The sequence below is a fragment of the Bison bison genome, unplaced genomic scaffold, assembly GCF_000754665.1.
Source record: "Bison bison bison isolate TAMUID 2011002044 unplaced genomic scaffold, Bison_UMD1.0 scf7180017864198, whole genome shotgun sequence".
Classification (NCBI taxonomy): domain Eukaryota; kingdom Metazoa; phylum Chordata; class Mammalia; order Artiodactyla; family Bovidae; genus Bison; species Bison bison.
Window position 1 is genome coordinate 7,588,407 of NW_011494770.1, and position 14,202 is coordinate 7,602,608.

At 38.5% G+C, this 14,202-nt stretch overlaps 1 protein-coding gene across 8 annotated transcripts in view; it reads right to left on the bottom strand.

Annotated features, from left to right (window-relative positions):
- Positions 1-14,202, bottom strand: part of EYA4 (EYA transcriptional coactivator and phosphatase 4) — a 368,749-nt gene that overhangs the window by 248,830 nt on the left and 105,717 nt on the right. The gene's annotated exons all lie outside the window — the stretch shown is intronic.

Here is a 14,202-nt window from a genome sequence, read left to right on the forward strand (position 1 = left end):
GACAGAAATGGTATGGACCTAACAGAAGCAGAAGATATTAAGAAGAGGTGGCAAGAATACACAGAACTATACAAAAAGATCTTAAGGACCTCGATAATCACGTTGATGTGATCACTCACCTAGAACCAGACATCCTGGAATGCAAAGTCAAGTGGGCCTTAGGAAGCATCACTACGAACAAAGCTAGTGGAGGTGATGGAATTCCAGTTGAGCTATTTCAAATTCTAAAAGATGATGCTGTGAAAGTGCTGCACTCAATATGCCAGCAAATTTGGAAAACTCAGTGGCCACAGGACTGGAAAAGGTCAATTTTCATCCAATTCCAAAGAAAGGCAATGCCAAAGAATGCTCAAACTTTGCACAATTGCACTCATCTCACATGCTGGTAAAGTAATGCTCAAAATTCTTCAAACCTGGCTTCAACAGTATGTAAACCGTGAACTTCCAGATGTTCAAGCTGGATTTAGAAAAGACAGAGGAACCAGAGAACAAATTGGCAACATCCTCTGGATCATCAAAAAAGCAAGAGAGTTCCAGAAAAACACCTACTTCTGCTTTATTGACTATGCCAAAGCCTTTGACTGTGTGGATCACAATAAACTGTGGAAAATTCTTAAAGAGATGGGAATACCAGACCACCTGACCTGCCTCTTGAGAAATCTGTATGCAGGTCTAAAAGCAACAGTTAGAACTGGATATGGAACAGACTGGTTTTAAATCAGAAAAGGAGTATGTCAAGGCTGTGTACTGTCACTCTGCTTATTTAACTTCTATGCAGAGTACATCATGAAAAATGTTGGACTGGATGAAGCACAAGCTGGAATCAAGATTGCCAGGAGAAATACCAATAACCTTAGATATGCAGATGACACCACCCTTATGGCAGAAAGTGAAGAAGAACTAAAGAGCCTCTTGACTATAGTGAAAGAGGAGAGTGAAAAAGTTGGCTTAAAACTCAACATTCAGAAAACTAAGATCATGGCATCTGGTCCCATCACTTCATGGCAAATAGATGGGGAAACAGTGGAAACAGTGTCAGGCTTTATTTCTTTGGGCTCCAAAATCACTGCAGATGGTGACTGCAGCCATGAAATCAAAAGATGCTTACTCCTTGGAAGAAAAGCTATGACCAACCTAGACAGCATATTAAAAAGCAGAAACATTACTCTGCCAACAAAGGTCCATCTAATCAAAGCTATGGTTTTTCCAGTATTCATGTATGGAAGTGAGAGTTGGACTACAAAGAAAGCTGAGTGCCAAAGAATTGATGCTTTTTAACTGTGGTGTTGGAGAAGACTCTGGAGAGTTCCTTGGACTGCAAGGAGATCCAACCAGTCCATTCTAAAGGCAATAAGTCTTGAATATTCATTGGAATGACTGATGCTGAAGCTGAAGCACCAATACTTTGGCCACTTGATGTGAAGAACTGACTCATTTGAAAAGACCCTGATGCTGGGAAAGATTGAAGGCAGGAGGATAAAGGGACAACAGAAGATGAGATGGTTGGATGGCATCACCAACTCAATGGACATGAGTTTGAGTAAACTCTGTGAATTGGTGATGGATGGGGTGGCCTGACATGCTGCATCCATGGGATCTCAAAGAGTTGGACACGACTGAGTGACTGAACTGAACTCAACTGAATGCTTACAAAGGCCACTTCTCATCACTCCTCTCTTATCTCATCATTCCTCTCCACTCATCTCCTATCTCATCACTCCACTCCTCTCCAGTGCCCTCTGAACATGTCTTCCTGCTTTGTCCCTGCCCTATCTGATCTAGTCTCAAAAGAGAAGCCAAGTCATTCTTAATATAACATTCAGATCATGGTACAGCTTGCCCCAAATCTTCCAATGCTTTGTCTCATTCCAAGTCATAACAATGACCAACAAAGACCTACAAACTTTGGGCCCATTACCAGTCTGACCATCCTCCTGCTCAATTACCCTGCTCCAGCCTGATGACTCCTCATGTTCCTCAAATACTTGTCAGGCACATTCCATCTCGGGATCTTGCATTTGCTGTTCTCTCTGCCAGGAATGCTCTTTCCTAAGATACCTTCACTGATTAGTGAAGCAGATACAGTATTTCCCGACTATGGGAAAATTTTAATTCTTAAAACTTTCCATTTAATAAATACAAACTTATTAACATCATGTGGGGATAATGCTCTCATCTGCTCATAAAGATGTAAGATCTTAGTTTTCAGAATCTATAGCGACGTGGGTTTTACTATAAATAGTAACTTGATGTGTAAGCATGTGCATTTGTGTGTAGTATGTATATATTTTCAAAAATTCCAAATGCATTGCAGAGATACCCACTGAGCTAAAAAGTTAAAACAAGCATACCTGACCATTTGTTATAAAGAATTTGTCTATAAAATATCAGACTTTCTGCTTGATAAATTCCAAATTCATTCAGCTGTGAAAAAATTATTTAATGAATAAGCTGTAGAAAAAAAATGTTATTCACTTTTGTGCATGAGAATACATACGCTAGACTCAAAACTTACTCAATATACTGTAACTCTAATATAAATTGAAATCTCAGGCACTCAGATATTCTAATCTCTATCCTATTTCCAAAATGACTAGGGGGCACAGAGTCATTTAGGGAGACAAAGCCTTCAGCCTGGTCTCCCTAACTGCATACTTCTTGACAGTAACCACTCTTCGACTTGGCTGCTAGAAAAATCTTTGTAAGAAAAAAAAGCCAATCTAAATCTATTACTGCTTAAACTCTTTTAATGGTTTCCCACAGTTCACACAACCAAAGTTCAAACTCCGTCACTAGGCATCCAAGGCCTTTCAAAATCTGGCCTCTGAGTCATCTGCAAAACCACCATCTTGGACATGTTGTTCTCCCTTCCTGGAATACCCTCCTCCCCTTCTACGCCAGCATAGCCTAGATATTCCCCTTCCAAGAAGTTAACCCAGTGCTTCCTTGGTCTTCTTCCCAGGCAGATTTAGCTCTGCTCTTTTGTATTTCCTCAGTCCCTGGTACTCAGAACTTTTCAGGTGGCACTAGTGGTAAAGAACCCGCCCGCCACTGCAGGTTAGACGTTAAAAGACGCTGGTTTGATCTCTGCGTCGGGAAGATCCCCTGGAGGAAGACATGGCAACCCACTCCAGTATTCTTGCCTGAGAATCCCATGGACATAGAGGGCTACAGTATATGGGGTCGCACAGAGTTGGACATAACTGAAATGACTTAGCACACACACACTGGTACTCAGAGCTCAATGACTGTGTCACCCAGCAGACTGTGCTCTGTGAACTTCTATACGGATAGGTCATTATCATCTTTCTGCTTCTAAAGTCCACCACATTCTCTCACCCAAAGTGCACACTGACCAAAACTCTGGTGCATGAATGAATGTATCAGTGATAACCAATACAGAAAGTATAATATGGTGGATAAGAACATGAATTCTGAAGACCAATCCAAATCTCAGCTCCACCACCTCCTGGCTTTTATATTATTATTATTTTTAACTGAAGTATGGTTGATTTACAATATAGTTTCAGGTGTACAACAAAATGATTCAGTTACATACACACATATGCACGTACTGAACTGGCCAAAAGTTCGTTCAGTTTTTCTGGAAGCTGTTATGGGAAAATCTGCATGAACTTTCTGGCCAACGCAATGCACACAGACACACGTGCACACACACACATACACAGACATAATCTTTTTCAGATTCTTTTCATTATGGGTTATTACAAGATACTGAGTATAGCTCCCTGTGATATATAGTAGGTCCTTGTTATTAAATATCCCTGAGTTCCAGTTTTCCTCATATATAAAATCGAGATAAAAAACAGCATCTACTTTATAAGGTTGTATGAAGATTATGAAAATTAAATAATACACATTAACACATTAACATTTTTTTAATTGAACCATACTTGATTTACAATATTGTGTGCATTTCAGGAGAATATACAGAATACTTAGCACAGTGACTCACATGAGTAAGACGGCTATTATTATCCTATGTACGGCTATTTTCATTTACTTTGTATTAGGATACTACCTTTTTCTGAAATTTTTTAGAAATAACCTCAAAAGGTATTCAGAAATCCACTAAAATCCTGATAATCATAAAAGGCATATGGTGAACCAAGGGAAAACCTGGAAATTCAGAAAACACACAAAGGAAAAAACTTATCAGCCAAAAACAATGGTGGTTAGAATTCTCATCATGTGTTATTAATAGAATAGTATAACATTTACAAGATAAACACACCCATTAGTCATGTTTTCCTTATGGAATTTCTCTTTAAAGGGTTTTCTAATGAATAGTTTACATATTTCATATTTAAAGTTTCTTATCAAGATGGTTTAATAGACTTATGATTTTAATAATCGCACATGTTCCAGAACCCTCTTACACAGCATGAACACAAACATACACGCCTTATTCATGAGCATGATTCACCAGATATTCCAGTCTCATTATAGTCAAAAGTGTGCAAAATATGAAACATATGGTATTAAAAGTCAAGACTCAACTACAGTTGGCCTTCAGCAAGATGAAGTTTCTTCGGATTTTACAAAAACGTTGCTTTTAATTTCTTAACCACTAGAAAAGTAACTGTGCATACAGAACACAGAAGGCAAGCAGAACAGAGTGTGATGATTCAGCTATTGAGATCATTAGAAGGTTTAAAAAGAGATTTTGTGAGAATCTACTTGTAATACTCTTCCATTCTAACACTTTCATCAATTAAAACTCATGTGAAAATAATAGCAATCAATATGAGGATGCTGCTGCTGTGCTAAGTCACTTCAGTCGTGTCCAACTCTGTGCGACCCCATAGACGGCAGCCCACCAGGTTCCCCCATCCCTGGGATTCTCCAGGCAAGAACACTGGAGTGGGTTGCCATTTCCTTCTCCAATGAATGAAAGTGAAAGTGAAATCGCTCAGTCGTGTGCGACCCTCAGCGACCCCATGGACTGCAGCCCACCAGGCTCCTCCGTCCATGGGATTTTCCAGGCAGGAGTACTGGAGTGGGGTGCCACTGCCTTCTCCGAATGAGGATGCATTACTCCTGAAAGACACTGAGTTATAATACATTTCATCCTAATGTGTGATGAGGGGCTTCCCAGGTGGAGCTAGTGGTAAAGAACCCACCTGCCAGGTGGAAGGAGACATAAGAGATGCATGTTCCACCCCAGGGTTAGGAAGATCCCTGGAGTAGGAAATGGCAACCCACTCCACTATTCTTGCCTAGAGAATTCCATGGACAGAGTAGCCTGGCAGGCTACAGTCCACGGGGTTGCAAAGAGTCAGATACAACTGAGCAACTAACACTTTAATTAAGTATCAGCCAATGAAAGACACTCATTATTGAAGAAAGATTGGCTATTTTCAGCCAGGTATTTGTTCTAACTCTGTGTTATTCTCATTACCTTGACATTTTTAACTGAAGTATACTTGATTTGCAATATCGGGTCAGTTTCAGACGTATTATAGCAAAGTGATTAAGTTCTATACTTTTTTAGATTATTTTCTACTATAGGTTATTACAAGATATTGAGTAGAATTCCCCGTGCTATAAATCCCTGTTGCTTATCTATTTTATGTACTCCTAATCTATCCCCCTGCATCTTAAGTTTGCTTTCTAGGTCTGGATGTTTCTGTTTTGTATGTAAATCCTTTTACAGTCTTCTTTATATTATTTTTGTGATATCATATATAAATGATATCATATAATTGTTTTTTTCTGTTTGACTTACTTCACTAAGTACAGTATTCTCTATGTCCAACCATGTTGATGTAAATGGCAATATTTTATTCTTTGTAATCACTGAGTTAATTACATTAACATTATATAAGAGATGGTGAGAGAACAAACTATTAATATTCATCATATAAACATCTATTCGTAGCACTATTCTGAAGGCTAACCACTTGTTAGCTTGATGTTAAGTGTTTAATGGCACCCTTTCAATGGTAAAAATATCACTATGGCCTTGGGTTTGCATTATACGTGAAAGATGAAAAGAAAAAAAATTTTTAAAGAGTCAATGAAGAAATAATGTAGGATTCTAATGAATATGTTAATGCTTGTCATATTATGGAAAGAGGCTCATGATTCTGAGAATTTTTTGTTGGTAATTGAACATATTACTGCCCCCATGTGGTTTGTTTTTCTAACTCACTTTCTGGGACTTCCCCTAGGAGTTTCCACCTTTAATCCTGGGTCTCCAATCTAAAATCCCATCCTTCTCGTTTTCTGGATTTTCAGACTTTGTCTCCTGTCCCCAACTGAGTCATAATAACCTAAGACGAGTCCTGCCTCACTCTCCCACCATATGAAAAGCATCCTTGACAAGTGTAATATGCAGCTCCATCACTTTCCTCTCGTCTCCTTCAGGGCAGGCACTCTTGTACTTACCTTTAACTGCCCACAGTAGAACCTGATGCCCAGTCCCTAACAGGCACTCAGTGAATGATGGTGTTCATACATTTACTGTGTTGAACCATACATGAAATTATCATTTTTGTAGGTCAAAAATGGTCAGTTCTGTAAGGTCCAACCTAATATTTTTAGCAAATGACTATAAAGTGCATATTCTGAGGAAGGGACTATTCTAACACACACCAACACACTTCTCATAACATCTCCTAATGTAGGGGCTTTTATTATTCTGATCTTACAGATGTGGAAACTAAGAAAGAAACAGTGTGGTTAAGCAAACTGCCCAAGGTCAAATAGCCAGTACATTTTAGAATGGCAATTATTGACCACTCTGTTACTATTTCTGACATTGATTTTTATATAGCAAATAAACTCTTATAGTTGAGGATATCAGTATAAACTTCTGATTTTATTTTTAAACTTTTTATTTTATATTGGAGTATAGTTGATTAAAAATGTTGTGATAGTTTCAGGTGTACAGCAAAGTGATTCAATTATACATATACATGTGTCTATTCTTTTTCAAAATCTTTTCACATTTAGGTTGATACATAATATTAATCAGAGTTCCCTGTGCTATACAGGAGATGCTTGTTGGTTATCCATTTTAAATATAGCAGTGTGTACATGTCAATTCCAAAAATCTGATTTTAAAAAATCAATTTTTTGGTTGTTTCCACTGAAAGTGTCTAACCTCAGTGACACATCAGCAGCAATGAGCACATCTAGAATTCTGACCATGGTTTATGAATGCCATTCCCCACCGTGTGAAAGAGGGTCCCTTGGGAAAACTGGCAGATCCAAGATCTAGCTGGAGAAAGGACAATACAAAGCAAGCCTGGGACATCTTCTTGCTCCAAAGAGTAAAGATGGACTCAAAGTTTTAAGTGAGACATATCAAAAGGACAAAGGAGTTGGTGTGAGGGGCTTCCACTTAAATTCAGGACAGTTTGAGGGTGAAAAATAATAACAGTGAAAGATTAAAAAGCAAAATAATCCGTGAGGCCACAATAAGAAAAAAAATGTAGATAGGTCAGGGAAGAAAGCCATTTTTTACAGAAAAATATCATATAATACATGTAGAAGAAATAACAGATCTTGAAAATTACCATTTTGTAAGCCCTCAGCATAATAGTTAATTCAGGCAATAATCATTAGTGGATGCTAAAACCACTGAATGAAAGGTTGAAGAGAAGGATCTTCACGCAGCCTGAAGGTATTTACCCACAAAGCTGGGAACAAATACCACAGTGCTAGGCTTGGCTTCAAACCCTGTGTGTTTAGAATCTTCTGTGCCAGCAAGAACTACAGTGGACTAGAGAAACCTTCCTTAGTAAGGCAAATATAAAAATGCTGCATAAAAATTAAATATCTTTAAGCATGGCAGGAAATTAATGAAATTCCTCAGAGGACAAAGATTGAAAGACTGGAAAATTCTGCAGGGTTAGTGAGCACACGCTGGGTTTCGCCCTATAGTCAATCACCACTGGACTCAAACTTGGGTTTTAATGAGGCAAAGCCAGGAGTTCAAACAGGTGTGATACTAAGATCTACACATTTATATCAAGGTGGGATCTCCAAATGGTGGCATCCTCAGAGATGAAACAGATAAAGCCCTGTCCTGCTTAGTGCAAGGATGGGGCCACACGCTTGTCTTGACCTTGGCTTGGATGGGAAAATAAGAAAACACATTCCTGAGAATTCCTAACCACAAGCCCACAATCACTCAATTTGGTAATCAAAACCCATGCTACATGGGTTGCCAAAAAGTTTAAATCAAAATTTAGTTTAAATTAACCCCAGATGACAGGACTTCCAGGCATTTAGCAGAAGCAGGTTTGAATGCTCTGTGGAGGGACATATTTTAAATCCAGGCCCCATAGGGTTCCCACAGATAAAGTTCAAAACCACATGAGCTCAAAACTAAGAACACAAAAGAATGATGGTTATAGCTAGATTAATAAAAATTCAAACAGACTTTAGAGCAAAGAGCATTTGATAAAGACATTAACACACACTGATGAAAGCTAATTCACCAGGAAGAAAGAACAATTCTAAATATGCATGGACTCAGTAACACAATTAAATACGTGTTTTGTGTTAAGTCATTTCAGCTGTGTCCGACTCTGCTACACCATGGACTGTAGCCCACCAGGCTCCACTGTCCATATATGAACCCAAAATCTCCTTGCTGGAGGGACTCTCAAAAGCCTTCTCCAGCACCACAGTTCAAAAGCATCAATTCTTTGGCATTCAGCCACATTTATGGTTCAACTCTCACAACTGTTCATGACTACTGGAAAAACCATAGCTTGATGATAGGGACCTTTGTTGGCAAAGTGATGTCTCTGCTTTTTATTACACAGTCTAGGTTCATCAGAGCTTGTCTTTCCTTGGACAGAAAGGAGATAAAACCAGTCAATCCTAAAGGAAATCAACCCTGATTATTCACTGGAAGGACTGATGCTGAAGCCGAAGCGCCAATACTTCGGCCACCTGATGCAAATAGCTGACTCAATGGAAAGATTGAGGAGAAAGGAGAAGGGGATGACAGAAAATGAGATGGTTGGATGGTGTCGCCAACTCAATGGACATCAGTTTGAGCAAACTCCAGGAGATGGTAAAGGACAGGGAAGCCTGGTGTGCTACAGTACATGGGGTCATAAAGAGTTGGATATGGCTTAGCGACTGAACAACAACAACAACCATTAAAATACAATTGGGAGATAAACCAATAAACCCACCATTACTGTGAGAGATTTTAACATATTTCAGTAATTAATAGATTCAGTGATGCCCTCCCCCCCCACACACACACACAAATGGCAGTTTAAGGGATAAAAGTCTGTAATACTGAAGCTTGAATACTATAATTATGCCTGCTTTAATGGCTATTAGTGGATATCTGATAGGTGATAAATGAAAAAGATCAAAGTCCAATGGCACTGCAGTCCACGGAGTTGCAAACAGTCAGACAGGACTTAGTGACTGAACAACAATACCCATCATAAGTCAAACAATGTACAGTTATCATTGATCCCCTTTCTTCCTCTTAAACATCCAATTTATTAGGCTTCCGCTTCTCATCACTTCCACTGCCGTCTCATGCCTAAATCACTCCGATAGCTTTCTAACTGGTCCCAAACCCTTTCCTGTGTTCTTTGGTCTATCTTCCATCTAAAATACAAATCAGGTCACATCAGAAACACACGCTCAAACCTTTCCAGTGACTTCCCATTTTCCCCTGCATAATTCCAAAGTTTTGGCCAACTTTCGGTCCCACACCATATCACAGGTACACTGGCCTCATTTTTGTTTCAAATTCACACCAAGCAAGTCCCCATCTTTCAGAGCACTGCACACACTATTTCCTCTGCATGAAGGCTGTTCCTGCATGTACACCCATGGCTCATTCTTTCACTTTCTCTACACCTTTGCCCAAACATCTGCTGTAGCAAAGGAGCCGTCTCTGACTACCAACCTGTAGAAAAAGAGTATACACACCTCTTCTTCCATAACCTTCTATCCCCCTACACATCTCTGCTCCTTTTCCATGGCACTTACCACCACAGACAGAATGTATATATTTTGTTTCTTTATTTCACTAGAATATAAAATATTTGAAAGCAAGAACTTGGTGTGTTTTTTTTCCACTGAAGTAATTTCAGCATTATAGCAGTACCTGGCACAGAGTAAATACTCAATTAATCTTCATTCAATAAATTCATCAATAAAAATATTCATGATACAGCAGAGTAAACAAAGACCCCAGAATCAGACAACCTAAATTTGGATCCAGTCTTTGCCACTTGTTATCTAAATTAGGGCAAAAATCATAACCTCACTAAGATTCCATGGTGTCATCTTCAAAAAGGGATTGCAAATACCTAAATTGTAACTGTAATTTTTGCAAACATAGAAATTACATATATATATAGAGAGAGGTAGATTTAATATGTGAAAATTATATTGTATATAAATCACTGTGATTTATAATTAGTAGATGCTTAATAAGTAATACATGTTATTATTATTTTTTTTTTGGAGACACCTTTATACTACATCTCTCTCCATAATGATTATGCTAGATTGCAACACAAGATCCCAGAATATTGCATCAGAGAACCAGTTGCTCTGGTGAGGCTAAACAAAATTCTTTGAGTACAGCTTCAAATCTATTTTTTTTCCCTAGGTATGTTCACAGTTCTAGCATTAATCAATGATTCCATTTGCAACCACTGTAGGGAAATACTTGAGTATATAAACAGATGAACTTATTTACAGAATGATCAAAGAATCCTGTGAAACTCAGATATTACTTGAAGCATTAATTTTGTGTAAGTTGGAAAAACTGTGTTGACCACAAACAAGTTTTCCATGCATAGCATATTACAAGTCAAATAGTAACTCTGACTTCAGTTCAGTTCAGTTTAGTCACTCAGTTGTGTTTGACTCTTTGCGACCCCATGGATTGCAGAATGCCAGGCCTCCCTGTCCATCACCAACTCCTGGAGCCTACTCAAACTCATGTTCATCGCATTGGTGATACCATCCAACCAACTCATCTTCTGTCATCCCCTTCTCCTCCTGCCTTCAATCTTTCCCAGCATCAGGGTCTTTTCCAATGAGTCAGTTCTTCCCATCAGGTGGCCAAAGTATTGGAGTTTCAGCTTCAGCATCAGTCCTCCCAATAAATATTCAGGACTGATTTCCTTTAGGGTTAACTCTGACTTAGTAGTAAGAAAACAGACAGCTATATTTGAAAATGGGCCAAAGACCTATATAGAGAACTCATCAAAGAAGATGTACAAATGGCAAACAAGCATATGTCATCAGAGAAATGGAAATGCAGACAACGAGATACCACCACACATCCATTAGAATGGCCAAAATCTGTAACACCGACAACACTAAATGCTGGCTAGGATGTGGAACAACAGAAACTCTCCCAGTTATCTTTGGGGACAATGTAAAATGGTGCAACCACTTTAAGAGATACTTTGGCAGTTTCTTACAGAAGTAAGCAATTATATATCTTGGCATTTACCCCAAGGAAGTGAAAACTTAGATCCACACAAAAACCTGCACATGGGTATTGATGTCACCTTTATTCATAACTGCTCAAGTCTAGAAGCAACCAAGATACCATTCAGTAGCTGAAAGAATAAATATACTGTGGCACATCCAGACAATGAACTATTATTCAGCACTAAAAATAAGTGGGCTGTCAATCCATGAAAAGACATTAAGAAACCTTAAATGCATATTATTAAGTGAAAAAATGCCAACCTGAAAAGACTACATGCTGTATGCTTCTTATTATATGACATTCTGGAAAATACAGAACTATGGCAACAGTAAAAAGATCAATAGTTGCCAGAGATAGGAGTGAGGGGAAAAAATGGATAGATAGGCAGGGCACAGAGGACTTCTAGGTCAGTGAAAATACTCAAATCTTACAGGGATGGATACATGTCATTATATATTTGTCCATACTGAAAATCATAGGACTGAATACAATCTATCTTCTTGGAGCATCATTTTTAACATTGTGGTTGGGAGAGAGAAACAGTGTTTGAGTGAGGTAATTTGATGAAGCTTTTAAAATGTACTTCATATTTTAAAAACATAAAGACACATTACAGAGGAGAATGCATATATCAATAACTCTTTTTTCAAAATTATTTTTTCATAAACCTCCAGAAAAGTTTCATTTGACACTTTTCTATTGACAATTACAGGTTCCACCCTCAACTTGATATAAAGAGATAAAAGGAAACAGTTAACTCTTCTCTCAACTGCTATTTAACATGGTACTAGAGGTGCTGCTGCTGCAAGTCACTTCAGTCATGTCCGACTCTGTGCGACCCCATAGACGGCAGCCCACCAGGCTCCCCCGTCCCTGGGATTCTCCAGGCCAGAACACTGGAGTGGGTTGCCATTTCCTTCTCCAACTAGAGATTCTAGCTACCACAATAAGGCAATTAAAAAAAAAAGCATTTAGACTGAGGAATGGTAAGGTAAAACTGCCTTTATTCACAGACAATATTATTGTCTATTTATAAAACATAGCACAGTAGAACTAACAATTATTTGGCAAGGTTACACAATAAAAGATCAATGTGCAAAAATCAATTCATTTCCATATACAAGGAAAGAACAATCAAATATCAAAATTTACAACTGCAATAGCATCAAAAATATGAGACTAAGGCATGCTTCTGACAAGCTATAAGACCTATACACTCAAAACTACAAACACTGCTGAGAACAATGAAAGATAACATAAATATATGGGCAAGAAGCCTCACATTGATTGTTAAGATGTCAACTGTCCCCAGCTGACCTTGGGGTCGCAAAGAGTTGGACACGACTTAGCAACTGAACAACAAGACCATGAAAGGCATGACAGCCTGGGAGAAAATATCTGAAAGTATATCTCTGATAAAAGATCTGTATCCAGAATACATGCACACACATACAAACATACACATAAATAAACATGCACTGTGCTGCATTTAAATTGTACCTCAATAAAAGTTTAAAAATCAAATCAAATTAGACAATCTCTAGTATCTGAAGGATGATCTCATAAAAATCTGTTTTAAAAAGCCCAGGATTATGCGATCCTTCAGGTCAGGGACTATGAATTTCTGTTTTTCTTTCCTTTCCACCAGGATCTGAACCACACACACAAGTCTTAACAGAACATCTCAATTTAAAAATATAATTATCTCACAAGCAAGAAGTCGGGAAGGAGAGTGTGCCAGGCTTGAAAGCTCAGTAATTTCACCAAGGATGCAAGTTCTCTCTGTCCTGGTTGGCCATCTTTAGCATTCTGGCTTTCCATTCTTATGCTTATCACCTCATCGTCAGAGAATGGCTAATGCCATAAATGGCTAATATTCTCTGGCAACAGCCTCCAAAGCAGTAAGCAATGAAGGGATGAGAGAAAGCAGTCCTCCTTCCTGTAACACTCTATTTAGGTGAAATGAGACCTTTCCCAGAAGCCCCTTGGGTCACTCTCCTAGCACTGGACCAACCACTGTCAGGACAGACTGAGATTACCATAAATCTGCCCTCAACCAATTCCACACTAGGACAGTGGTTGGCCCTCAACAAAAACCAGGATTCTGTTAACAAAGAAGAAAAGAGGTAAACAACTAGTAGGCAACGGCAAGTCTTCTACCATTGTTGACTTACAATTTAAATAGAAACCTTGTAGAGCTTTTACTATTACTGATACACTCAACTGCCTATACTCTATATTCCGGAAAAAAGCATGAATATAATAAATGTGTATTAACCCACAGATAAATGGTTTCATAAACACATTTCTGGTGGTTTATAATAAACCCACTATAGTTGGGTTTAGTGTGAGAAGCCTCAGATTTATTTTATTGAGTAAGGATTTTCAACATGTTATAGAACAGTGGGAAAGTGAATATAGTAGGGATTCATGTGGATTCAAATCAGTCAGAAATTACCAGTAAAGCTTTATCCTGTGTGACTTCAAATCCACCAGTGGAAGTTCTCTAGACTTGAAACTTCAACAAATGTCCTAAGTGACAGCTCTGGGACATGGGGGAAAAAAAAAAAAACAAGCATGCCTGGATTGTAAAGAATAGGGCCTGGGACTGAAAAACCCATGAATAAATTTTGCCTCTATCAACCACTGCCTGTGGGTGATAAAACTCTTTAGTCTCTCTGGTCCTTAGTTTAATTGTATCTATGTAATGACAGAATTGGACTATTTGGTCTCTGCTG